This window comes from Eleutherodactylus coqui, chromosome 10, assembly GCF_035609145.1.
Source record: "Eleutherodactylus coqui strain aEleCoq1 chromosome 10, aEleCoq1.hap1, whole genome shotgun sequence".
Classification (NCBI taxonomy): domain Eukaryota; kingdom Metazoa; phylum Chordata; class Amphibia; order Anura; family Eleutherodactylidae; genus Eleutherodactylus; species Eleutherodactylus coqui.
In genome coordinates, this window is record NC_089846.1 from 63,757,115 (window position 1) to 63,784,392 (window position 27,278).

Sequence of the window (27,278 nt, forward strand, 5' to 3'; positions counted from 1 at the left end):
AGTGCCTTCTCTTGGTCTGTGACGTCTCTTATCTGCCTCAGGGTATTTCTGATCACTCGCCAGTCCAGCTAACTCTCAATTTGAGATGATGGGGAATATGTTCCCCGTGAAAGCTTAATCCCCTATGGCTTGATCAGCAGAAAGTCTGCGACTCTACTGGTCAGCAAGCAGAGATTTACTGAAGGGGTCAATGTTGCTTCGTCGTCCGAGGTCTATGGTCTGGGAGGCTTTCAATGACTTTACTAGGGGCTCTTCTGCTGTAGCGATTTCTACCTATAGAAAGTCCTTGCAGCAGGATAGGCTTGACTTAGAGCACTGCCTCTCTTAAGCAGAGTTCTGTTATACTACAGATCCCACTGAAGCTAAGCATGCTGCTCTTAACTGCTTACAAAGGGAGTATAAATTGCTGCTACTCAGTTACAGTAGGAAAAAGCTCCTGCACTCCCAGCATCAAGTTTTCGACCAAGGAAATAAAAATAGTCAATTACTGGCCTATCTTACTAGCGAAGACAGTGTTATACCTCCAATTGTAACAGTTCGAGATGTATCTGGAGCTAAGGTTACTGACCCCGAGCTCATTAACAATACATTTGCCAATTTTTACACAAACCTGTATACCTGTAAACTCACTTGTCCTGAGGGAGCCCTAGCTGTTTATCTAGACAATATTACCTTTCCGAAATTACCCAAAGTAGTGTGGATATGCTAGATGGAGATTTAGAGCAGGAAGAGATTGTGGAGGCTGTTTAGTCTTTCCAAACAGGAATTCCGTGGGACCCGAGAGGTTTCTAATGGAATGGTAAAAGAAGAATGTAGAATTCATCAACGGAGGTTATAGGATTCCGGTTGAAAACCTATGTAGAGCGTGTGGTGCTATACGCGGATGATACCCTGCTGTTCTTACAAGACCCGGAGTCATCCCTGACCTCAGTCCTTTCTATTTTGGACGGCTTTGGAGTATACTCCGGAGTGAAGGTTAACTGGCATAAGACCAGACTGATGGCAGTAGATAGTCCTGCGGCTTCCGTAAGCCTCCCTACCCCCTAGGATAGACAATGTTACCTACTTGGGCATAGTGGTACGGAGATCCACTGACTACTTTTATGCAGACAATCTAGCTCCACTTTTGGAATGGGCGAAAGATAGGGCAACGCGTTGGGCTTCACTATCATTGACGCTAGTGGGTCGTATATAAATGTAATTGAAATGAAGCTACTGCCCAAATTCTTGTACATATTCCAGAGTACCCCCATCTTAATCCCTATAAGATTCTTCACAATACTGTGCAAGATACTCCTTCATATATTGTGGTGAGGCTCCACTCCTAGAATTAAACTGGAGATCTTCCGCTTATCCGCGGAAGAGGGGGGACTGGCTCTCCCCCACTTTCACTGCTATTACTTAGCTAGCCAGTGTCTGCAGGGTGTGTGCAGGGTGGAGGCTGTCTTCCACTGACTATAACCCAGTGATAAGACTTGAACGCAGATTAATAGGTCCTGAACAAGGCTTGAGGGGCATGCTGCTAAGGGAACCGTTCTCGTGTGTAAGTACTCTACCTACACCTATGTGGGTGACTCTCAAGGTCTGGAATATCGTCCTCCATCTGATACTCGATTAAAGCAGCCAATGGTTACCCCACACTCCCCTATGGAACGATACCAATCTTCCAAACTTACAGTGCATACAACATACTGTCTTCTGGAGATGTCATGGAATCCCTACCCTCTCAGGAAATAGTGGAAGGCGGCAATCTTTGCTCAGTTTTACAACTACGGATATGCTTTGGCCTCTTTAGTAAGTCTCTTTTTAGATACTTCCAACTCCAACACGCCCTTAGAGCCCAATTTGGGGGCTTGAACATCCCCCACACTCTTTAGAGATATGGGGCTCATATATACCGGGCCTGGACTCAGACGACTGGAGTGGCATCTTGGCCACCTCCAGACCTAATCCCCCCCCCACCACCACCACCACCACCCCTGATTAGCGCTAGGGACAGATTAATACAAGTTAAGCTCCTTCATAGAATATATTACACTCCCACGCAGCTGCATGCTATGGGCCTTTTTCACCTGAGGCGGTCTGACCAAGATGCCTGACGGGTGTAGGCACAATCATGCATATGTTCTGGCAGTGTCATGTCTTACAGACTGACTGGCATGATATTCCCAAGTTTCCAGAAACAAAATTGGAAACCCACCATATTTTGCACCCTAAGGTTTGCCTCTTTGTCCTTGTGGAAGGCATTCCAGTTGACGCAGCAACACCCACTCTATACAAACTATTGCTTTTCTACGCAAAAAATAGTAATATTATTCAACTGGAAGCACCCCAAAACCCACTAAGATTGCTTGGCTGTGTGAAATATATAGTGTTATCCCTTTATATAAGCTGACATACATGGCTCGAGGTTGCCCTGCCAAATTTAATAAGATATGGGGCTGGTAGATTGAATGCCCTAACACTACATCAAACATGTCTAACTAATTCCTTTAGGGAAATTTAAAGTTCTTCATCTTTTTCTCGAATTTTGATACTTGCATAAAGACTAAAGGTCCGCTGTACTGGCGATAGCGCTGTGGGTGAAGTTAAAGTAAGAGGTTTAGTATGTCTATACATTGTGTTTTTTGTTGTACTATATTTTAGTTAAGAATAAAAAAGAGAGTATTATAAATCCTAAAGGATTGATGAAAGTATGATGGCCTAATAGTGTGAAATATTATTGATGCGGGGGGCGGAGCCTGGCCACGGACTGTGATGGCTGCATGAGAACAGCGCTCCATCACTAAGGCACGGAACCCGGCTCCAAACAGCAGCGATCTGCAGCAAAATGGGGAAAATCACGAGAGAAGGAGGAGGAGAACAGCAGGGGACACCTCGCCCTGCCCGGAGCCAGACGGATATGCAGAGGTTTCTAAAAGACTGGAGCTCCCGCTCCCCGCACGGAACGGGCAAGATGGCGCCGGCTGCAGCTGCAGCATCGTCCTCAGCAAGGGAGAGAGAGAGTTCATTGGAGGGAGAAGAGGACGAGCCACTTTCCAAAGGTTTTATGAAAGAACTCCTGCTGCAAACAATCAAACCAGTAATGTCTGAACTTTCAGAAATCAAAGAGGAGGTAAGGAGCATGGGGAGGAGGGTGGAGGAATTAGAGAACTCTGCCACCGCCATAACCACACATTCAAGTGAGCTTGCCACAGTAGTTAAAGAACAACACCTGCACATTAACAGACTGCTCCTTACACAGGAGGATATGGAGAACAGGAGCCGGCGTAAAAATATTCGTATTAAGGGCTTGCCAGAGTCTTGGGCACAGGACACTCTTGAAAAAATCACCCGAGAGATCTTTACAGACCTGGGGGGGGGGGGGGGGGGGACAGAGCTGTCTCCATAATCATAGAGAGGATTCATAGAGCTCTAAGGCCACAACCCACAACTAATGACCCCCCCAGAGATATCATATGCAGACTCCTGGCTTTTCCAGACACAGCAGCAATACTGAACACCGCTAGAAACGCCAGAAATATAACATATGAAGGCGAGTCAATTCAACTATTCCAAGACCTTTCGCCCTCAACACTGGCTAAACGCAGAATGCTCAAACCCTTATTGGAGGCCCTCAAAGCAAAAAACATCCGCTACGCATGGCTATTCCCGTTCGGTCTAGGCATCACTCACAAGGGGAAAAGACTGAACATACACACCCCGGAAGACCTCCATAACAATTGGAAACACCTAGACCTGGACCCCATTGAGCTCCCTAACTGGCTCCCGTTACCGGAGTTTCCGAGCCTCCCACCTCTTCCCGCTCCAGAGCAATGGCGTACAGTCAACCACACCAAATCTCCCAGAAACAAACAAAAAAAAAAAACAGAGAGGATAATACCCTTGGAGACACCTGACCTACAGGACATAACGCGAATAACTTCTCCACAAGGATATAGTCCTTTTTGGTTACTCCACCTCAGTTCACCCTCGTTTTATTAAGATGTCAAGACGTCCACCCGCTGGACCACCTACACCCCACCTACAGAAGGAGACCGATCGTGCCCTTCCGACCAGGCAACTTCCGTTTATCTTTTCCTTTTGTATTTTTCTTTCTCCTAAATCTTTTCAAGCCACAGTTTAAAGTTCGTCAATTCACCATTCTGACCGCCTCGACCAGACGGCTAGACCTCTCCATGTGACAGAAACTAGCCGTCCCTCTGAAAAGAGGACTGTTTCTGTTTTTTGTTTTTTTTTTCTCTTTTTTGGACTCAGAGTGCATTAACCATCTTCACCACTCACGTGGGCCATCTTTTTTGTTTATTTTTCAGTGTTGATTGTGTTCCCCCTTTTCCCCTTCTTTTCCCTTCTCCTCCTTTTCCTCTCGTTATTTCCCTCCCCAATCCTTCCCCCTGCATACCCAACTTGACCTCCCGCCAATTCTTTCCACGCAGGTACTCAGACCTTAACCTCAGGCGAGCAGAGTGATACAAGCAGTATCTGACTCCTATTGACTTCTTCATTGCAGAGTCTACCCAGTCTCAGCTGCTCCTACACCCGCTCGAACAACCACCTTAGCAAGATCCCAAGACCAGCACCAGCGAGGAAATCATGGAAACGGTAAGATTCACGTAATTTAATGTCCGGGGTCTTAATACACCGCAGAAAAGATATAGTGTTTCACAATTAGTCAAAAAGTACAAATCCAAGGTACTTCTATTACAAGAAACACACTACAAATCAAACAACTGCCCCAATTTACCAGGACGTCAATTTAGTCAATGTTTCCATAATTCCCATCCGACCTCCGCCTCCAAGGGGGTTTCCATCCTCCTTCATAGATCCTTGACGTTCAATCTTAAAGCCAAGTACTCGGATGAATTAGGTAGAGTATTGTTTATTAAAGGCACTTCTGATAACGTTAAATTAACGATAGCTAATTTATACTCACCAAACACCAACCAGGTCAACTGGCTGATAGACCAACTAAATACACTGAGGGAGTTCGCAGAAGGATTCATAATCCTGGGAGGAGATCTAAATACAGTCCTAAACCCATTATTAGACTCCTCAACAGGTAGATCCTGGATCCCCCTGAAACAAATCCAAAAGCTAAATAAAACTTTAGCAGACATGGGCCTCGTGGACACATGGCGATCCCTCAATCCCTCCCTAAAAGACTACTCCTTCTTCTCCCAACTGCATTCCTCACACCATAGGCTCGATTATATCCTCGCATCCCAGAAGCTGTTAACAAAAATCGAAAAGGCACATATGGAAGCTATTACGGTGTCTGATCACGCACCTACCCATGCAGACATTAAATTCAAAGGGGGGGGGGGGGGCGGGGAGTGGAGCTGGAAGCTAAATATTTCTCTTCTAGACTCAAAGGAAGATAAAGCGCAACTGTCTAAACAGTTGTCGGAATTCTTTTTACTGAATGACACGGAGGACCTGGAATTCCCAGTAGTATGGGAAGCGCATAAGGCTTATATAAGAGGCCTCTTTATAGCGCTAGGCTCCAGGATCAAAAAAACAGCTACAAGCCGAAATTGATACCCTTTTATCTAAAATAGCAAAGCTAGAACAAATTGCTAAGCTCTCGCAAGCTACAGACAAACAAAAGGACCTATGGGAGCTTAGACGCGAACGTAAAAATCTTCTGGAGGCCAGGCATAACAAAAAACACCTTTATATTAAACATATGACATACGCACACGGTAACAGAGGAAGCAAGCTTCTCACATCCCTAATCAAGAAAACAAAATCTAGAAACGCCATCGCCACAATTAAAGATCACAAGGGTAAACCGACCTCTTCCTCCCAGGGAATTGCCGAAAATTTCCAACGCTACTACGTAAATCTATATAACCTTAAAAAACAAAACTCCTTTAAAACCCAATCGGAGAGAGGAGAACATATTGACCAATTCCTAAACTCCATCCATTTGCCAAAATTAGAAGAAAGTGCAACCAAATCCCTCCTGGCCCCCATAACCACGCAAGAAATAGAGGAGATCGTGATGCAATGCCCCGCCGGGAAAAGCCCCGGGCCGGATGGCCTACCAAGCACTTACTACAAAACCTTTAGAGAAATACTAATTCCCAAACTTAAAAACCTTTTTGACGCACTATTGGCCGGAGAAACGCTTACTAAACAAGCGCAAGAAGCGCACATAACGCTTATATACAAAGAAAATAAGGATCCGGAACTCTGTAGCAGTTACAGATCGATATCCTTGATTAACGTAGATGTCAAACTCTGGGCGAAACTGCTTGCAAAAAGGCTAGAGAATAGAGATGAGCGAGCACCAAAATGCTCGGGTGCTCGTTACTCGGAACGAACTTTTCGCGATGCTCGAGGGTTCGTTTCGAATAACGAACCCCATTGAAGTCAATGGGCGACCCGAGCATTTTTGTATTTCGCCGATGATCGCTTAGGTTTCCTTGTGTGAAAATCTGGGCAATTCAAGAAAGTGATGGGAACGACACAGCAATGGACAGGGCAGGCGAGGGGCTACATGTTGGGCTGCATCTCAAGTTCACAGGTCCCACTATTAAGCCACAATAGCGGCAAGAGTGGGCCCCCCCCCCCTCCCAAAAACTTTTACTTCTGAAAAGCCCTCATTAGCAATGCATACCTTAGCTAAGCACCACACTACCTCCAACAAAGCACAATCACTGCCTGCATGACACTCCACTGCCACTTCTCCTGGCTTACATGCTGCCCAACCGCCCCCCCTCCCCCCCACAGCGCACACCAAAGTGTCCCTGCGCAGCCTTCAGCTGCCCTCATGCCACGCCACACTCATGTCTATTTAGAAGTGCGTCTGCCATGAGGAGGAACCGCAGGCACACACTGCAGAGGGTTGGCACGGCTAGGCAGCGACCCTCTTTAAAAGGGGCGGGGCGATAGCCCACAATGCTGTACAGAAGCAATGAGAAATAGAATCCTGTGCCACCGCCATCAGGAGCTGCACACGTGGGCATAGCAATGGGGAACCTATGTGCCACACACTATTCAATCTGTCAAGGTGTCTGCATGCCCCAGTCAGACCGCGGTTTTTAATTCATAGACACAGGCAGGTACAACTCCCTATTGTGAAGTCCCTGTGGACCGACAGCATGGGTGGCTCCCTGGAACCCACCGGCGGAACATAAAAATATCCCATTGCATTGCCCATCACAGCTGAGGTAGTGATGTCATGTTTAATGCAGGTGGGCTTCGGCCCACACTGCATGCCCCAGTCAGACTGGGGTTCTTTACAAGTGGAAACAGATGCATTTATAATTCCCTGTGGACCCACAGCATGGGTGGGTGCCAGGAAGCCACCGGCGGTACATAGAAATATCCCATTGCATTGCCCAACACAGCTGAGGTAGTAATGTCGTGCTTAATGCAGGTGGGCTTCGGCCCACACTGCATGCCCCAGTCAGACTGGGGTTCTTTAGAAGTGGAAACAGATGCATTTATAATTCCCTGTGTGGACCCACAGCATGGGTGGGTGCCAGGAAGCCACCGGCGGTACATAGAAATATCCCATTGCATTGCCCAACACAGCTGAGGTAGTAATGTCGTGCTTAATACAGGTGGGCTTCGGCCCACACTGCATGCCCCAGTCAGACTGGGGTTCTTTACAAGTGGACAGATGTAGGTTAAACTCCGTGTGAACCTACAGCATGGGTGGCTCCCTGGAACCCACCGGCGGTACATAAAAATATCCCATTGCATTGCCCAACACAGCGGATGTAACATCAGCTGTAATGCAGGTGGGCTAAAAATTCATTTGATTACACTGTAGGCGAGGGCCCACAAAAATTGCTGTATCAACAGTACTAATGTACATCCAAAAAATTGGCCATGGCCAACCAAGAGGGCAGGTGAAACCCATTAATCGCTTTGGTTAATGTGGCTTAAGTGGTAACTAGGCCTGGAGGCAGCCCAGTTTAACGAAAAATTGGTTCAAGTTAAAGTTTCAACGCTTTTAAGAGCATTGAAACATATAAAAATTGTTTAGAAAAATTATATGAGTGAGCCTTGTGGCCCTAAGAAAAATTGCCCGTTCAGCGTGATTACGTGAGGTTTCAGGAGGAGGAGCAGGAGGAGGAGGAGGAATATTAGACACAGATTGATGAAGCAGAAATGTCCCCGTTTTGGATGGTGAGAGAGAACGTAGCTTCCATCCGCGGGTGCAGCCTACGTATTGCTTAGGTATCGCTGCTGTCTGCTGGTGGAGAAGAGAAGTCTGGGGAAATCCAGGCTTTGTTCATCTTGATGAGTGTAAGCCTGTCGGCACTGTCGGTTGACAGGTGGGTACGCTTATCCGTGATGATTCCCCCAGCCACACTAAACACACTCTCTGACAAGACGCTAGCCGCAGGACAAGCAAGCACCTCCAGGGCATACAGCGCGAGTTCAGGCCACGTGTCCAGCTTCGACACCCAGTAGTTGTAGGGGGCAGAGGCGTCACGGAGGACGGTCGTGCGATCGGCTACGTACTCCCTCACCATCCTTTTACAGTGCTCCCGCCGACTCAGCCTTGACTGGGGAGCGGTGACACAGTCTTGCTGGGGAGCCATAATGCTGGCAAAGGCCTTGGAGAATGTTCCCCTGCCTGCGCTGTACATGCTGCCTGATCTCTGCGCCTCCCCTGCTACCTGGCCCTCGGAACTGCGCCTTCTGCCACTAGCGCTGTCGGATGGGAAGTTTACCATCAGTTTGTCCACCAGCGCCCTGTGGTATAGCATCACTCTCGAACCCCTTTCCTCTTCGGGAATCAGAGTGGAAAAGTTCTCCTTATACCGTGGGTCGAGCAATGTGTACACCCAGTAATCTGTAGTGGCCAGAATGCGTGTAACGCGAGGGTCACGAGAAAGGCATCCTAACATGAAGTCCGCCATGTGTGCCAGAGTACCTGTACGCAACACATGGCTGTCTTCACTAGGAAGATCACTTTCAGGATCCTCCTCCTCCTCCTCTTCCTCCTCCTCAGGCCATACACGCTGAAAGGATGACAGCCCAGCAGCATCTGTACCCTCAGCAGTGGGCCAAGCTGTCTCTTCCCCCTCCTCCTCATCCTCCTCATGCTCCTCCTCCTCCTCCTCAACGCGCTGAGATATAGACAGGCGGGTGCTCTGACTATCCAGCGACATACTGTCTTCCCCTGGCTCTGTTTCCGAGCGCAAAGCATCTGCCTTTATGCTTTGCAGGGAACTTCTCAAGATGCATAGCAGAGGAATGGTGACGCTAATGATTGCAGCATCGCCGCTCACCACCTGGGTAGACTCCTCAAATGTTCCAAGGACCTGACAGATGGCTGCCAACCAGGGCCACTCTTCTGTAAATAATTGAGGAGGCTGACTCCCACTGCGCCGTGCAAGTTGAAGTTGGTATTCCACTATAGCTCTACGCTGCTCATAGAGTCTGGCCAACATGTGGAGCGTAGAGTTCCACTGTGTGGGCACGTCGCACAGCAGTCGGTGCACTGGCAGATTAAACCTATGTTGCAGTGTCCGCAGGGTGGCAGCGTGCTTGTGGGATTTGCGGAAATGTGCACAGAGCTGGCGCACCTTTCCGAGCAGGTATGACAAGTGGGGGTAGCTTTTCAGAAAGCCACCAAATTAAAGACATGGGCCAGGCATGGCACGTGCGTGAGGCTGCCGAGCTGCAGAGCCGCCACCAGCTTACGGCCGTTGTCACACACGACCATGCCCGGTTGGAGGCTCAGCGGCGCAAGCCAGTGGTCGGTCTGCTCTGTCAGACCCTGCAGCAGTTCGTGGGCCGTGTGCCTCTTCTCTCCTAAGCTGAGTAGTTTCAGCACGGCCTGCTGACGCTTGCCCACCGCTGTGCTGCCACGCCGCGTGACACCGACTGCTGGCGACGTACTGCTGACACATCTTGATTGAGAGACAGAGGTTGCGTAGGAGGAGGAGGAGGAAGGTGCTTTAGTGGAGGAAGCATACACCGCCGCAGATACCACCACCGAGCTGTGGCCCGCAATTCTGGGGGTGGGTAGGACGTGAGCGGTCCCAGGCTCTGACTCTGTCCCAGCCTCCATTAAATTCACCCAATGTGCCGTCAGGGAGATATAGTGGCCCTGCCCGCCTGTGCTTGTCCACGTGTCTGTTGTTAAGTGGACCTTGGCAGTAACCGCGTTGGTGAGGGCACGTACAATGTTGCGGGAGACGTGGTCGTGCAGGCCTGGGACGGCACATCGGGAAAAGTAGTGGCGACTGGGAACCGAGTAGCGCGGGGCAGCCGCCGCCATCATGCTTTTGAAAGCCTCCATTTCCACAAGCCTATACGGCAGCATCTGTAGGCTGATCAATTTTGCAATGTGCACGTTTAACGCTTGAGCGTGCGGGTGCGTGGCGTCGTACTTGCGCTTGCGCTCAAACTGTGGCACTAGCGACGTCTGGACGCTGCGCTGAGAGCCATTGCTGGATGGGGCCGAGGACAGCGGAGGTGATGGTGTGGGTGCAGGCCAGGAGACGGTAGTGCCTGTGTCCTCAGAGGGGGGTTGGATCTCAGTGGCAGGTTGGGGCACAGGGGGAGAGGCAGTGGTGCAAACCGGAGGCGTTGAACGGGCATCGTCCCACCTTGTGGGGTGCTTGGCCATCATATGCCTGCGCATGCTGTTGGTGGTGCCTCCCCAGCTGATCTTGGCGCGACAAAGGTTGCACACCACTGTTCGTCGGTCGTCAGGCGTCTCTGTGAAAAACTGCCACACCGTAGAGCACCTTGACCTGTGCAGGGTGGCATGGCGAGAGGGGGCGCTTTGGGAAACAGTTGGTGGATTATTCGGTCTGGCCCTGCCTCTACCCCTGGCCACCGCACTGGCTCGGCCTGTGCCCACACCCTCACTTGGCCCTCCGCGTCCTCGGCCGCGTCCACATCCTCTAGGCCTACCCCTACCCCTCAGCATGCTGTATTACCAGTGATTTGATTTCCCAGGCAGGAAAGAAATTGGCGGTAGGCTGCAGTAAAGCGTAGCTGGTTGCGTCTGATTTTTGTTCGTTGTACACGCAGCACACACGTACACGCAGACCTTAGGACTGACACAGGCAGGCCAAATATAATTTCTTTTCCTTTTTAGCAAAGGGAAGACCCCACTGCGTATATTCAATGAACAAGAAGTTTAATATCTGTGGTGTGGCCCTCAAAAAGTGTCACACAACTATAGTGTAGCAGAGTTATTAACTCTAGCAGAGCAGGTATTTGCCAGTCAGGAAAGACAATGGCGCTAGGCTGCAGTAAAGCGTAGCTGGTTGCGTCTGATTTTTGTACGTTGTACACGCAGCACACACGCACACGCAGACCTCAGGACTGACACAGGCAGGCCAAATATAATTTCTTTTCCTTTTTAGCTTAGGGAAGCACCCACTGCGTATATTCAATGAACAAGAAGTTTAATATCTGTGGTGTGGCCCTCAGAAAGTGTCACACAACTATAGTGTAGCAGAGTTATTAACTCTAGCAGAGCAGGTATTTGCCAGTCAGGAAAGACAATGGCGCTAGGCTGCAGTAAAGCGTAGCTGGTTGCGTCTGATTTTTGTACGTAGTACACGCAGCACACACATACACGCAGACCTTAGGACTGACACAGGCAGGCCAAATATAATTTATTTTCCTTTTTAGCTTAGGGAAGCACCCACTGCGTATATTCAATGAACAAGAAGTTTAATATCTGTGGTGTGGCCCTCAAAAAGTGTCACACAACTATAGTGTAGCAGAGTTATTAACTCTAGCAGAGCAGGTATTTGCCAGTCAGGAAAGACAATGGCGCTAGGCTGCAGTAAAGCGTAGCTGGTTGCGTCTGATTTTTGTACGTAGTACACGCAGCACACACGTACACGCAGACCTTAGGACTGACACAGGCTGGCCAAATATAATTTTTTTCCTTTTTAGCAAAGGGAAGACCCCACTGCGTGTATTCAATGAATAATGTATGTCTTCTGGCCCTGCCTACACAATTCTATCCCTGTAGTATTAATGCCGGGTGCAATGCTCTGCACAGCCGGTTTTGAGAAAAAAAAAAATATGCAACACTGCTAACAGCAGCCTGGACAGTACTGCACACGGATAGAAGTGGCCCTAGAAAGGACCGTTGGGGTTCTTGAAGCCTACACTAACTCCTAACACTCTCCCTGCCTAACCCCCACTTCTGTCCCTATTGCTGGGCGCAATGCTCTGCAGATCCAATTTTGGACAAAAAAAAAAAAATTACTGTGCTAACACAGTACTGCACACTAGTAGATGTGGCCCTTAGAAGGGCCGTTGGGGTTCTTGAAGCCTACACTGACTCCTAACGCTCTCCCTACAGCAGCACCAGCAGCAGCACTTTCCCTCAGCTAAGTCACAAGGCATGTGTGGCGAGCCGTGGGAGGGGCCGATTTATATACTCGGGTGACATCTGATCGCCCCAGCCACTCACAGCAGGGGGGTGGTATAGGGCTTGAACGTCACAGGGGGAAGTTGTAATGCCTTCCCTGTCTTTCAATTGGCCAGAAAAGCGCGCAAACGTCTCAGAGAGGAAACTGAAAGTAACCGGAACACCGCGTGGTACTCGTTACGAGTAACGAGCATCCCGAACACCCTAATATTCGCACGAATATCAAGCTCGGACGAGTACGTTCGCTCATCTCTACTAGAGAACTTGATCCCCTCCTTGATAAACAACGAACAAACAGGCTTTGTCAAAGGTAGGGAGGGCAGAAACAATTGTTATAGACTCCTCCACGCTACGAAATATGCACAAACCAAGAAAATCCCCTTAGTTCTGATTAGCACTGACGCCGAAAAGGCATTTGATAGGGTGGACTGGACTTACATTAAAAAAGTACTATATCACTCTAATCTCCCTCCGACATTTATTTCAGCGATTTTCTTGTTATAGCAAGAACCACACGCCAGAATAAAAATAAATAATCTACTATCACCGCCATTTAACATCAGAAACGGCACTCGCCAGGGCTGCCCCCTCTCCCCGACCCTCTTTGTCCTATCGATGGAACCCCTCCTGCAGGGAGTGAGACTAAACCCCAATATAAAAGGCCTTAAAACAAGATCCAAGGAAATGCATACGGCAGCTTTCGCAGATGATGTGATGTTTGTCATTTCCGACCCAGAAAAGAGCATCCCAAACCTACTAACTCTACTAGAAGAATATAGTAGTATTTCCAACTTTAAAATCAACTTTTCTAAGTCCACCATCCTAAATATCACTCTCCCACCAAGCAAATTTAAAATTTTAAGCACAGGCTCACCCTTCAAATGGTCCAACTCATCAGTCGAATATTTAGGGATCACTATCACCAAAGAAGCGGAGGATCTTTATAAACATAACTATATCCCTCTGTTAGCACAAGTCAAACACCTTCTCCACACATACGACATGCCGTTCATATCGTGGTTCGGCAGGAAAAATGTGCTAAACTCTTATGTCCTCCCTACGATCCTGTACAAAATCAGAATGCTTCCGGTTGTACTCCCTCGGGCCTTCTTCAAAACACTACGCTCAGCCTTCTCGGGATATGTCTGGAGACAGAGAAGGCCACGATTAGCATATAGCCTTATGGTGAGAAGAAGAGAAGAGGGTGGGATAGGTATGCCGTGTGTCCACGATTTCTACTTGGCCTCACAACTTAATTACTGGTGGGAACTAGTATCTACCTCGGGAGATACTACATTACAGTCACTAGCAGCAGATACGCACGGAGACACATTACTAGAGGATTTATGGTTCCCCAGAAGAGGTATCTATAGGCCCAAAAAGATTAATCCTCTATTGAAGGGACCCCTGGAAGTATGGGATAAACTGAGATCATTCCTGGCCCCCATACCATCTCCAGCGACCCCTCTTAACCTTCTCAATAAGATCCTTGGAAGACCAATGGACGAGGTGATCAGAAACATCTGGAAAGACTTAGCTCCATTAAAAATAAGAGATTTACAAGCTCAAGCACATTAAAAAAACCCTGATATTATAGCGACCTTACTACCCCATACCTCACTCTCCTTTCTGCAAAGAGCCCACTTAACCTACACGATCGAGGAATTTAAGAAAAAAATTTAGCTCCACTCGACCCGATACCTCATTCGAAAAACTTCTTAGCCGAGACACCTTCAACAAAAAAGCTATAACGTTACTCCGGAAAAAAATCATAACACCCCCAGCAGACTACAAACCCAATTTTCTCCAATCCTGGGAAAAAGAACTAAACATCTCCCTCTCTCCCACCGATACAAAATTAATCCTCCAAACAGCGTTTGGTGCATCCCCATGCATTTTGCTACAAGAAAGCCACTATAAGCTTCTAGTCCGCTGGTATAAGACCCCACAGTGGCTTTGTGCTTATAAATTAGCCCCACACGATAGATGTTGGCAATGCGACAAAGACGTAGGATCCTTCAAGCACATTTGTTGGGAGTGCCCAAGTATCTCAGCCTACTGGGAGGAAATAGGGAAAGCCTTACAACAAATAAAACCGAACTTCGCATTGACAGCAGAGATGCTGTTCTTGTGGAGGCCCTCATCTACATTCCATCCACTGAAAGATAGGTTGATAGCATTCCTATTAGATGCAGCTAAGGCGCTGATACCAGCCCTTTGGATGCAGAAGACTCCCCCGACCCTCTCTCAGTGGAGAACGAAAGTGGATGCAATCTATAATATGGAGGAATTATCTAGCTGGAACAAAGGTTCTCATGGCTGCTTTGACAGGATCTGGGCCCCTTGGAGGCGGATGCGATTTGAGTAAGATAGACAGGAACAGACTAATTGACTTATCGGAGAGAAAGGCAGATGAGAAGGGGAAGGGATGATAACTGTACCCCATTTGTCCCCCCCGAAAGTAAGAATAGACCCTGGCATTGTTTGTGACGTGGATCTGATCGCTACATCCGACCTAAGGCTGGAGAGGATCACCACCCGTGCCTCCCATCTCGCTCTCCCCCTCTCTCTCCCCTCCCCCCTCCCCCCCCCCCACCTCGTAACGTTTACACTCTTTATAATTTTAGGTTTGTCTTAAATGTTTTATCTCCACCGATACTCATAGATGGGACTCTGATATTAAGGACCCTGACACGTCCAGGATCGTTTAGTAATTTCTACTGATATGGTCCTATACCTATTACATACTATGCATGAAGGTTTGTAAAGAAGGAATTATAGAGTATCTCCATGTGGGGAGAGTTTATAGTAATGTTGTTTATAATTGTAAAATACCAATAAAAATCGGATTTAAAAAAATATATATATTATTGATGCACCTTCCTTAATGTTCTTTTTGAATTGTGATGTATAAAATGCCCAATAAATGTTCCTTTAAAAAAACTATAAACTTGCCAAGTGGTAACCCTGGTAACCTGGATTTTATATAGCTATGTATCTGAATTGACCAGAGACTTTCTGAGTGGAAAAGGGAGAGACTGATAGGTTTGGGCACCCACACACCTTTCTCCTTCAGTCAATCTATGTTGAGACCCCAGCCAAGGACTGAAGCTGCATCGGAACTGATGTAGGTTGATGTCATCCGTAAACTCCTTTCGTCCACTGAAAAAGATAGGTGCCGTGCTGAAAATCTATGCCTTTATTGTGAAAGCTCAAAACATTAGGCCTTTAAACTGTTCAAATAAGTTCCAGAGGGCTCTTGCCCTAACAAACGTCAAGACCACGACCAATTCAAGCTGTCATGAAACAAGGGGATGCCAGCAAACAAACCTGGGCACCTGTAATTCAAGACTGTGTGAAAACGCTTACTCTGCTCCACCATTTTCTCCTCCCAATAGAGATTTTAATGGGAAGTCGGATGATGCAGTGCCCAGCAATGTTGGATTCCAGAGCGGGAGGAAACTTCACGGACTTAAAGGGGTTGTCCCGCAGCCAAAATGAAACATTTTTCACACCCCAGTCCCCCATGTTAAGCAAGCATTACAAACTACCCATATAAATTGTTTTTTAAGAGCGTTTCTGCTCACCATGAAGCTGTTTCATGAAGTTATAAAAATCTTCTTCCAAGATGGCCGCCGTCATTTCCCAAGGTGCACCGCTGGTCTTCTCCCATGGTGCACTGCGGGTCTTCTCCCATGGTGCACCATGGATGTTCTTCTCCAGTCTGAGCTCCACTGCCGATTACAGCCACCTCATTGGCTGATCGGCACCACGTGACGGGGGCGGAGCTACGCAATGATGCTGAGAAGGGGGAGGAGCCAGGACGCAGCTCGTGAGCCCGGGCCTCCAGAAGAAGATTCTTATCTGTGCAAGCGCGACTGTTGCGGCGACCAGAGAAGAAGGCTTCAGTCGTCGCCATGGAGACGGGGACGCCAGCACCGGAGGAGGTAAGTGTATAACTTCTGTATGGCCAATATTTAATGCATGATGTATATTACAAAGTGTATTAATATGGCCATACAGAAGTGCATAACTGCACTTGCTTCTGCGGGACAACCCCTTTAAGATTCGCTCTTGACAAAGACATTGCACCAGACCAAAGCCCATACCTATTGATATGAAAACCGTGGATGGGTCACCCTTGTCCTCGATACCAGTCACACAGGAGACAATCAAACTGGAGCTCAACATGAAACCTGACCACCAAGAAACGATCAGCTTCAAGGTCGTCTCGTCCCCTAAATTTCCGGTGATTCTCGAGATACCCTGGTTCTCTACCCATAATCCCTCTATCAACTGGCAATCAAGGACCATTGCCTTCCCTTCAGAGAACGGAAAACTTATTCACCCCTTAGTGACCAAGCCTGTTTGCACCTTAATGACCAGGCCAAATTTTGGAAATCTGACATGTGTCACTTTAACATAGAATAACTCCATAAACATTTTGCATATCCAAGTGATTCTGACATTGTTTTTTCGCCACATATTGTACTTCATTTAAGTGGTAAAAATAGGCCGATAGAGTTTGTGTATATTTATTAAAAGCACCAGAATTGGGAAAATTTTGAAAACATTGTCATTTTTTCACATTTTCAATTGTAATATGTCAAATATGTGCAAACATCCTGTATAAATTTTTGATAATTATTTCCATCTGTTTACTTTATTCTGGACACACATTGGAAAAACATCCGGTTTTTTTAACCATTTAGGAGATGTACATATTTAACATTGATTTTTAATGTTTTAAGGAACATTTTGTTTTCCTACACCAAGCCAAGATTGCAAAGGTTCATAAGTGTCAGAATGATAGATACACCCACAAATGACTCCATTTTAAGAACTTAATGTATTCACTGAGGGTGATCAGGAGTATTTTTACCCCACAGTTTTTTTCGGACAATTACTGCAATTTAGAGGAGAAAATAAAATTTCATATTTTTGCAAATATGCTATATAAAGACAGGATTGTTTTTCTATAGTACACATTAAAATGAGGATTTTCACCCAAAATGGATACCCCCGTTTGTCCTGTGTTCAGAAACATCCCCAACGTGGCCCTAATCTTGTGTTCATATGCACAACGGGGCCCAAACCGAAAGGAGCAGCCGATGACGTTCAGAACAGACATGCTTAAAGGTGTTTTGGCCCTATTGCCCACTTGTAGAGTCCTTAAGCAGCCCAAACGATGGAGAACCCCCACAAATGATCCAACTTTGAAAACTAGACCCTTTAACAAATTCATCTAGGGGTGTAATGCATATTTTCACCCCACAGTTTCTAAATGAATCTGAGGAAAGCAGGAGGGAAAAAATTATGATATTCATTTTTTTTGCAATTTTGTCATTTTTAAAACAGTTTTTTTTGTACAGCATACATATTAATGGATCCCCCTGTTTGTCCCGTGTTTAGAAACATACCCATTGTGGCCTTAATCGCATGTCCGTATGCACAACAGAGCCCAAACCGAAAGGAGCCCCTAGTGGCTTTCAGAACAGACATTTTGCCCATTGGCTACTTGTAGAGACCTTGAGCTGCCAAAACGAGGGAGAACCCCCACAAATCACCCCATTTTGAAAACTAGACCCCTTAATGCATTCATCTAGGCATCTACTATGTATTTTTACCCCAAAGTTTTTGTGTATCTGAGCAAAGCAGAAGGCAAAAATTACGATTTTTAAATTTTTTTTTGCAATTGTGTCATTTTAAAAACAGATTTTTTTTGTACAACACACATCTGAATGTAGACTTTCACCCCAAAATGGATCCCCCCGTTTGTCCCGTGTTCAGAAACTAACCGTTGTGGCCCTAATATTATGTCCGTATGCACAACTGGGATCGAACCAAAAGGCGCATCAAACTTTAACTGTCTTAACTTTTACGTAATCGCCATTATCCATTCGATAACAGCGATCACGTGACTGGGGACGGCTCACTGCGGCCTTCGGTCACTGCTCCAGGCTCAGCTCTCTTTAGTAGCCAGGACCAAGAAGACTTTAAATTTCTTAGGTAAGTATTTTCACCTCCCCTCATGGATCAGATCCGTGAATGGAGTTGAAACTTTAACTTTTTTCACTTTTACATGATCGCCGTTTCCTATTGGAAAACAGTGATCACGTGACCAGGGACCACATACTGCGGGGCTCCTGTGAACTCTCCAGGCTCTTGACTATGTTTGTTAGCCAGGAGCAGGGAGATTTTAAATTACCCTGGCAATCTGCGGCTTTTGCACATGTGTTCACCACTTTGGCGGCGGGCGCGTGCGCAGAAACCATGGTGAGGTCCACAGATAAATCTGGGGGCCTTGGGTACTTAATTTCCTCTCCTATCACAGATATAAAACTTTTTTAAAACTTTTTTTAACTTTACAAGATCGCTGCTATCCATTGGATAGCAGCGACCATATGACCGGGAACCGCATACACGGCTCCCGGTGACATCTCTCTGCTCTCGGATACATATAGGAGCCAGAGAGATTTTAAATTTCCCGGACCGCGCAGTCTTTTGGGCATGTGCCCGACGTATGACATCTGGCGCACATGTGCAGAAGGTGCCGCCAGGATCCGGGAGGCCAGGACACCGCGGGACATAAAAGAAGAGGCAGGTGAGTGATTTCAGCTGCTCTGATGGATCTGATCCATCAGGGCAGCTGAATCTTTAATTTTTAAAAACTTTTTATTGACTTTTATATGATCGTGTGAGCGGGGTGGGGGTCCCGCAACGCGGGATTACAGCTCCAGGTTGTCGGCTACCTCCGGGAGCTGGCAGCATGGAGCTGTCATGTCCTCAGCTTGCAGGGCTCTAATCCCTGCAGGAAGCATGTTTCTACGTTCTCAGGGATTAAGGCCCAGCAAGCCAGGATGTAAAAAGGCAATGGGCTGGTCACTAAGGGTTAATGGAGTTGTCCGGTCATGCAGGGTGAAAATATTTTTATAATAATAATGCTTTCCTTTTACTTACCATTCTAAAACACAGCATACATTGGTTCAAAACGCCAGGCATAGTACCTGTTCTGTCTTTTTCTTACTTTGTAAACTGATGTTGAGAGTAGATTTCAAAGATGGTGCCATTGTGCTGCAATCCCACAATGCCCTACGCCTCCCCCCTCTGTGTGTGCACTCCCAATGACGGTAGGAAGCATTGACATGAAAAGTAGTCTCTCCTGCCACCACACAGCTCCCACCCAGACCTCGCCCACCTCCATTGAATTAACCCCTTAGTGACGGCCCCATCGGGAAACTACGTCCTCAGTAAGTGGGCTTTAATCCTAGAGGACGTAGTTTTCTACATCCTCTTTGGATGAATGCCCACTTGCCTGAGGACGTGACAGCTCCATGCTGTCAGTGACCGCAGGTAGCCGACAGCATGGAGCTGTCATCCCAGGATGCGGGCAGTCACCCCCGGCATTGCGATCGGCGCTATCCAATGGATAGCGCCGATCGCAATAAAGTAAATAAAACAGTGTAAAATGTTAGATATTCGGATCCATTAGGGCAGCTGAAAATACTCACCTGGCTTGTCTGTGGTGTCCCCCGAAGATTGGGTCCTTCCGAACCAGCCACCGGACTTCTGTGCATGTGCGCCAGACAATGACGTCAGGCGCATGCACAGAAGCCCGGGAGCCCCCGGCAAATTTAAAATCTCCTGGCTCCCGGCTCCTGAAGGTAGCCGGGAACAGGAGATGTTACCAGGGACCGCTGTGAGCGGTCCCCGGGCCCGCTGTGAGCGGTCCCCGGGCCCGCGGTCACCGCTATCCACTGGATAGCGGCGATCGCGAAAAAGTTCAAAAAGTTTTTTAAAAAGTGTCAGTTTCACCTCCCCTCATGGATCGGATCCATGAGGGGAGGTGAAAATACTCACCTCGGTCCTCCCCGATGTCCCAGGACCCGAAGCCCCCATCTGCGCATGTGTAGCCAGGAGCAGAGAGATTATACCGGGGACATGATCACTGTTACCCAATGGATAACAGTGATCATGTAAAGTAAAAAAAAGTGTAAAAAGTAAAAAAAAGTGTAAAAAGTAAAAAAAAGTTTTGAAAAGTTAAAAAAAAGTTTTAAAAGCTTACGTTTCATCTCCCCCCACGGATTATATCCGTGAGGGAGGATGAAATGACATACCTAAGGCCCGCGGATTTATCCGCAGACCTTACCCCAGCTTCTGCGCACGCGCCCGTCACCACAATGGCAGGCGCAGCGCAAAAGCCGTGGATTGCCAGGGTAATTTAAAATCTCCCTGCTCCTGGCTACAAAACCTAGCTGAGAGCCTGGAGATTTCACGGGGGGCCACAGTGAGCGGTTCCTGATCACGTGTTCGCCATTATCCAATGGATAAAGTAAAAAAAGGTGAAGGTTCATCTCCCCTCACCGATGCGATCAGTGAGATGAGATGAAACTTTTTACCGGAGGCCTCCATATTTGCACCCCGACACGATCTTCCTCCGTGAACTTTCCCGGATTCTGCACATGCAACCGCCAGCAAAACACCGGACACATGTGCAGAAGTCGGGGAGCCCAGGAAACTTAAAATCACCTTACTCCCAGCGACCAACGGTCGCTGAGAGCCTGGAGCAGTAACGGGTGGCCTCGTTGAGCGGTCCCAGGTCACGTGATAAAAAGGTAGCGATCTACCTTTGGCCGGTCTCACATGACCGGATAGGAATTACGGATTCCGCATGCGTCTGATCCGTGGTAATACGCAGATCAATCGCATTGGATTACACAATTCCGCTCACATTAGTGGGTCGGAATTACGTAATTCACTTACAGAAAAGAGAACGCAGCAGGTTCTATTTTACCGCGGATATTCGCAACATAGAGCCCATTGTGCTCCATGTTCGCGGATATGCCCGCAGCCCATACGCAACTACCTTGTATACGGGCTGCGGGTACCGGTGTCATCGCTAAGTGACAGTGTGGGAAATACAAACAACAAAAAAAAATGTACTGCGCATGACCGCCAGTGTGAGTAGGCAGTTATGCGCAGTACATTACGTGGCCGTACGCAGGGTCACAGCCAGCTCACAGCTGGGATCCGCTGCGGGCCTCCGCAAGTGGATTCCAACCATGGCTGCGTGAGCCCGGCATTATTTAGACTGCTACCTGTAATACGCAATTTACAAGAAGCCCCGGGAACGTTCGCCTTCCTGCAGTTCCAGAAGCACCTTGTTGAGCGTCTTCTGTGTGAGACCGCCACACCTCATCAAGCTTACGGAGACTCACAGAGTGCCACTTTTTACACCCCATACCCACTACTGAGGTCACAAAATACCCCGAAAAACCATGAGAGGAGGGGGGATACACAGTTTTATTGCCCCATTTACCCATCCCAACCAGCCTCCGTATTTACCCCTGTCTTCGGAAATACTACGCAATTCACATTTTTACTTTTATCTAAGATTTGGGGAACGTCGAAAAGGGCGCGGAGGGAGGGGGGGGGGATTTTTTAAGGTGTCAATTTTTATTCCGTACAAGTGGGAAATGGGGCCTGGAATGTATTCAGTTCCGCCCTGCAATCCAACGGGTGTTCCCTGCATTACAGGCTTTGCCATGTGACCTTTAAGTAGATTAGGGCCACAATGGGTATGTTTTTGAACAGGGGACAAATGGGGATATCCATTTTGGGGTAAAGGTCTTTATTCCTATGTACACTGTACAAAAAAAGCAGTTTTTAAATTGACAAAATTGCCAGAAAAATAAAAATCGTAATTTTTTCCTTCTGCTTTGCTTAGATTTATTCAAATACTGTGGGGTCAAAATAGGCAATACACCCCTAGATGAATTCCTTAAGGGGTCTAGTTTTTAAAATGGGGTCATTTGTGGGGGTACTTTATCGTTTTGGATGCTCAATGGCTCTACAAGTGGGCAATGAGGCCTGGAATTTATTCCGTTGTACCCTGAAATCCAATGGGTGCTCCTTCCATTATAGGCCTAGCCATGTGTCCTTTAAGTAGATTAGAGCCACAAGGGGTATGGTTTTGAACACGGGACAAACAGGGGTATCCATTTTGGGGTGAAAGTCTTCATTCCTATGTGTGCTGTACAAAAAAAACCTGTTTTTAAATTGATACAACTGCCAAAAAAATGAAAATTGTAATTTTTTTCCTACTGCTTTGCTTAGATTTATTCAAAATTTGTAGGGTAAAAATAGGGGTCATTTGTTGGGGTTCCTTGTCGTTTTGGCCGCTCAAGGGCTCTACAAGTGCGCAATGGGGCCTAAATCACCTTCATGCTAAATTTCTGTTCTGAAAGCCACCGACTACTCCTTTCATTTTGGGCCCCGTTGTGCATCCAGACAAAAGATTAGGGCCACAATGGGCATGTCACTGAACACGGGAAAAACAGGGGTATCCATTTTGGGGTGCAAGTCTTCATTCATGTGTGTGCTGTACAAAAAAAGCAGTTTTTAAAATGACAGAATTGCCAAAAAAACGAAAATCCCATTTTTTTCCTTTTGCTTTGCTTGAATTCATTCAAAAACTGTGGGGTCAAAATGGGTAGTACACCCCTAGATAAATTCCTTAAGGGGTCTAGTTTTCAAAATGGGGTCACTTGTGGGGGTTCTCTTTGGTTTTGGCCGCTCAAGAGCTCTACAAATGTGCTATGGGGCCTAAAAGGACTTCAAGGAAAATTTATGTTCTGAAAACCACCGACTACTCCTTTCATTTTGGGCCCCCTTGTGCATCCAGACATAAGATTAGGGCCACAATTGGTATGTCTCTGAACACGAGAGAAACAGGGGTATCCATTTTGGGGTGCAAGGCTTCATTCATGTTTGTGCTCTACAAAAAAAGCGGTTTTTAAAGTGACAAAAAAACGAAAATCACAATTTTTTCCTTTTGCTTTGCTTGAATTCATTCAAAAACTGTGGGGTCAAAATGGGTAGTACACCCCTAGATAAATTCGTTGAGGGGTATAGTTTTCAAAATGGGGTCATTTGTGGGGGTTCTCTTTGGTTTTGGCCGCTCAAGAGCTCTACAAACGTGCTATGGGGCCTAAAATGCCTCCAAGTAAAATTTATGTTCTGAAAGACACCGACTACTCCTTTCATTTTGGGTCCCGTTGTGCATCCAGACATAAGATTAGGGTCACAATGGGTATGTTTCTGAACACGGGAGAAACGGGGGTATCCATTTTGGGGTGTAAATCCTCATTTTCATGGGCACTATAGGAAAAAAATATGTCTTTAAAATGACATATTTGCAAAAATATGAAATTTTATTTTTTCTCCTCTAAATTGAATTAATTCCTGAAAAAAACTGGTGGGGTCAAAATACTCATGACACCCCTCAGTGAATACATTAAGGGTTGTAGTTTTTAAAATGGGGTCATTTTGGGGGGATATATTATTCTGACACTCATGAGCCTTTGCAAACTTGGCTTGGTGCAGGAAAACAAAGTGTTCCTCAAAATGCTGAAAAGTAATGTAAAAATTGTACGTCCTCTAAATGGTTAAAAAAAACAAAAGTTTTTCAAGTGTGCATTGAGAATAAAGTAAGCAGATGGAAATATATATCTTATCAAAAATTTGTACAGTATGTTTGGACATATTTGAGATATTACAGTTGAAAATGGGAAAAAATGAAAATTTTTTCAAAATTTTTCCAATATTGGTACTTTTAATAAATATACACAAATTATATCGGTCTCTTTTTACAACCAAAATGAAGTACAACATGTGGCAAAAAAACAATGTCAGAATCACTTGCATATGTAAAGCCTTTACGGAGTTATGCTACGTTGAACGACGCATGTCAGATTTTCAAAATTTGGCTCCGTCACTAAGGCGCGAACAGGCTTTGTCACTAAGGGGTTAATCAGCAATTCTTCATGGCCCCGCCCCCTTTAAGTTAACTCTATAGTATGAGACATGCTCCTGCGGTGGGAGTGGAGCAGGGCCAGGAGAGACTATCTATTAGTTCAATGGAGGTGGATCATATGTGATAGAGCAGCACTGCAGATGTATCCCAAATGATCGGCTTATATACGTCTGCAGGGCTGCTGTATCTAAGCAGATCCTGTGAATATGTCTGCTGAGGGCTCATAAGGGTGATAAATTTTTGAGAATAAATTAAAGACAACTATTTTTCCCAAGTTGTGCGAGAGCCAACTAGAGGGAGGGCCACTCTGGATTTAGTATTAACTAACAAAGCGGACCGAAGACGTAGCGGATGCCCTTTTGTTACCATCACAGTCCTGAGTATAAACCAATCATTGGAGAGATCCTTGTATTGTCCCCTAATGTATCTATTCATATTTATTTGGTTGCCTCTTAACCTTTTTTCCAGGGTGAATAATCTCAATTTTTATAACCCCTCTGGTGATGGCAAAATCGATAGAGGAGTTTAAGAGGGGACTAGATATCTTTGTAGAGCGCTATGGTTTTACAGGATATTGACATTAGGTGACCAGCGGGGTTGTTGATCCGTGTTTTGGAGTTAAATAGGAACTCAAAGGTTGATCCGGGCATTATCCTGACTGCCATTATGGAGTTGGGAAGGAATTTTTTCCTTCAAATGAGCTAAATTGGCATCTGCCTTAGGGCTCCTTCCCACGGACGGATTTCCGCCACGCATTCCGCGGCGGAAATCCGCCGCGTTGCCCGCAGCTATTAGGTTCTATTGAACCTAATAGCTCAGTGCTCACGGTGCGGAATTCCACCGCGGAATTCCGCACCATGAAATCATCCGACCTCACCCGCGGCATGCTCTATTTGCCGCGGGTGTACGCGCACAGGGGAAGATAGCATGAAACCGCTTCCCCGCCTACCGCCGCCGCGTCATATGACGCGGTGGGCATGTCATGTCACTTGGCCAGCGTGTCACATGACGCTGCGTCACGCCGAAGCGTCATGCGGGAGCGAGGACACCAGATCCGCAGGTAAGTTTGGGGGTCTCTGGGGGGCGCCGTGACGGGCTCCACCGAGGAATTCCACGACGGAGCCCATCACGGCCGTGTGCAGCCGGCCTTATTGGGGTTTTTTTGCCTTTCTCTGGATCAACAAGGTCAGGAGGAGGGGGAGGAGGGGGAGGGTAGAAACGGACTGTACTAGATAGATATTGTCTTCATTCAGCCTAACATACTATGTTACTACATAGAGTACTGTAAAGAGAACTGCAAGATGGCACCATCCACCCCTAAACCACTGCAAAACCGAAAGAATGGTCAACAGGACTTTGAGAAGTTACTGCTTCAGTATCAAATGTTCAGGGATGTCTGCAGCAAGAAGAAAGCTTACCAGCTACCACCTCATTGGCCCTTTGATTGCCCAGTGGAGTTTCTCCCCGGGGCTTCTACTCTGTTCAGGTGTATTTACATTTCAGAACTGAAGTTCACGGTACTCCGAGAATACCTGGATGAAAATTTGAAAAAGAGGTTCATTTGACCTTCTTCCCCAGCTGGAGCACTAGAGATGAGCGAGCACCAAAATGCTCAGATGCTCGTTACTCGAGTCGAGCTTTTCGTAATGCTCGAGAGCTCATTTCGAGTAATGAATCCCATTGAAGTCAATGGGAGACTCAAGCATTTTTCAAGGTGACCCATGCTCCGCATAGGGGAGGGTGTGTGATTCACCTGAAAACATCAGAAAGTGATGGAAACACCACAGAAGTGGATAGGGAACAGCAGGGACAGCATGCACGGATGCATCTGAGGCTCCCAGGTCACACTATTAAGCCACATTGTGGGCAAGAGCCTGGTGGTCACCCCCCTAACAACTTAGTTGGGCCAGACCATAGTCAGCAAGGCACACGCGCTGGCACATCTTAGCTAAGCCCCAAACTAGGTGGAACAAAGGCCAATCACTGCCTGCGGGTGACACCACTGCCTCTTCTCCTGTGTTACATGCTAGCATTGCTGTCAAATTGCCCCCAGGATGCAGGCACGAGCCTGCGTCCACAGCGTACTGAAATTTTTTCCCAACGCAGCATTCAGCTGTCCCTATTCCAAGGTAAGGCGTACCCCTCCGCCTACTTAACCAACGGGAGCTCTGTGATACTGTAGGTCGGTCCTTCCGGCTCCTGACGTCCGATGGACCGACACGCGAAAGAGGAGCGGCCCTCTCCTCTCGTCCCGGGGGTTCGGGTCAACCCGTCTTTGTCTGGGAGTACTGGCGGAGGTCTTGCGGTCTTTGACCTATTTATTCAAAGCGCTGAGAAGTGGGAACGCGCACACTGGAGTCAACGCACCGCAGCCGCCCCTGTGCCGCCTCCCTTTGTGACAGAGCCACGGAGTCCGGGAGTCCTCACTCTGCCAGTCCAGCCGGGGTAGCTGGCAGACGGCCATCCGACCCGGGCACCCCCTCCGAGCGGCCGCGCACACAACGACGCCTCTGCCGGTTGAGGAAGCGTGCAAAGTGAAAAAAAGATGAAAAAAATCTCTCACCTAGGGGCTTGTTCACCAGTGTCCCAGGGAAAGACTGCATGAACTGTGAAGAAATTAGTGGCCAAAGATGGTTACCGCGCTGGGATATGCTTCCGTACGTCGTGTGACCCTTTTCAAATTGTGCTTCATAGCTGCCAAAAATCGCAGACAAATTAATGTATGATTGTAAGTGCCATCCCATGCCACCTGCTTCGCAGCATTTCCTTAGCTACAAACGCCAGCATAGGGGGGACTCAGAGGCCAGTACTTCTACATTTTTAATGAAGAAAACAACCCCTGAAACAATTGTGTACCCAGAGTATGGGTGAACCCCTAAAACATTTGTGTACCAAGAGTATAGGCAAACCCCTGAAACATTTGTTGACCAAGAGTATAGGCGAATCCCAGAAACAATTGCTTTACCAAGAGTATAGGCGAGCCCCTGAAACATTTGTGTATCTAGAGTATAGGTGAACCCCTGAAACATTTGTGTACCAAGACTATATAGGCGAACCCCTAAAACATTTGTTGACCAAGAGTATAAGCAA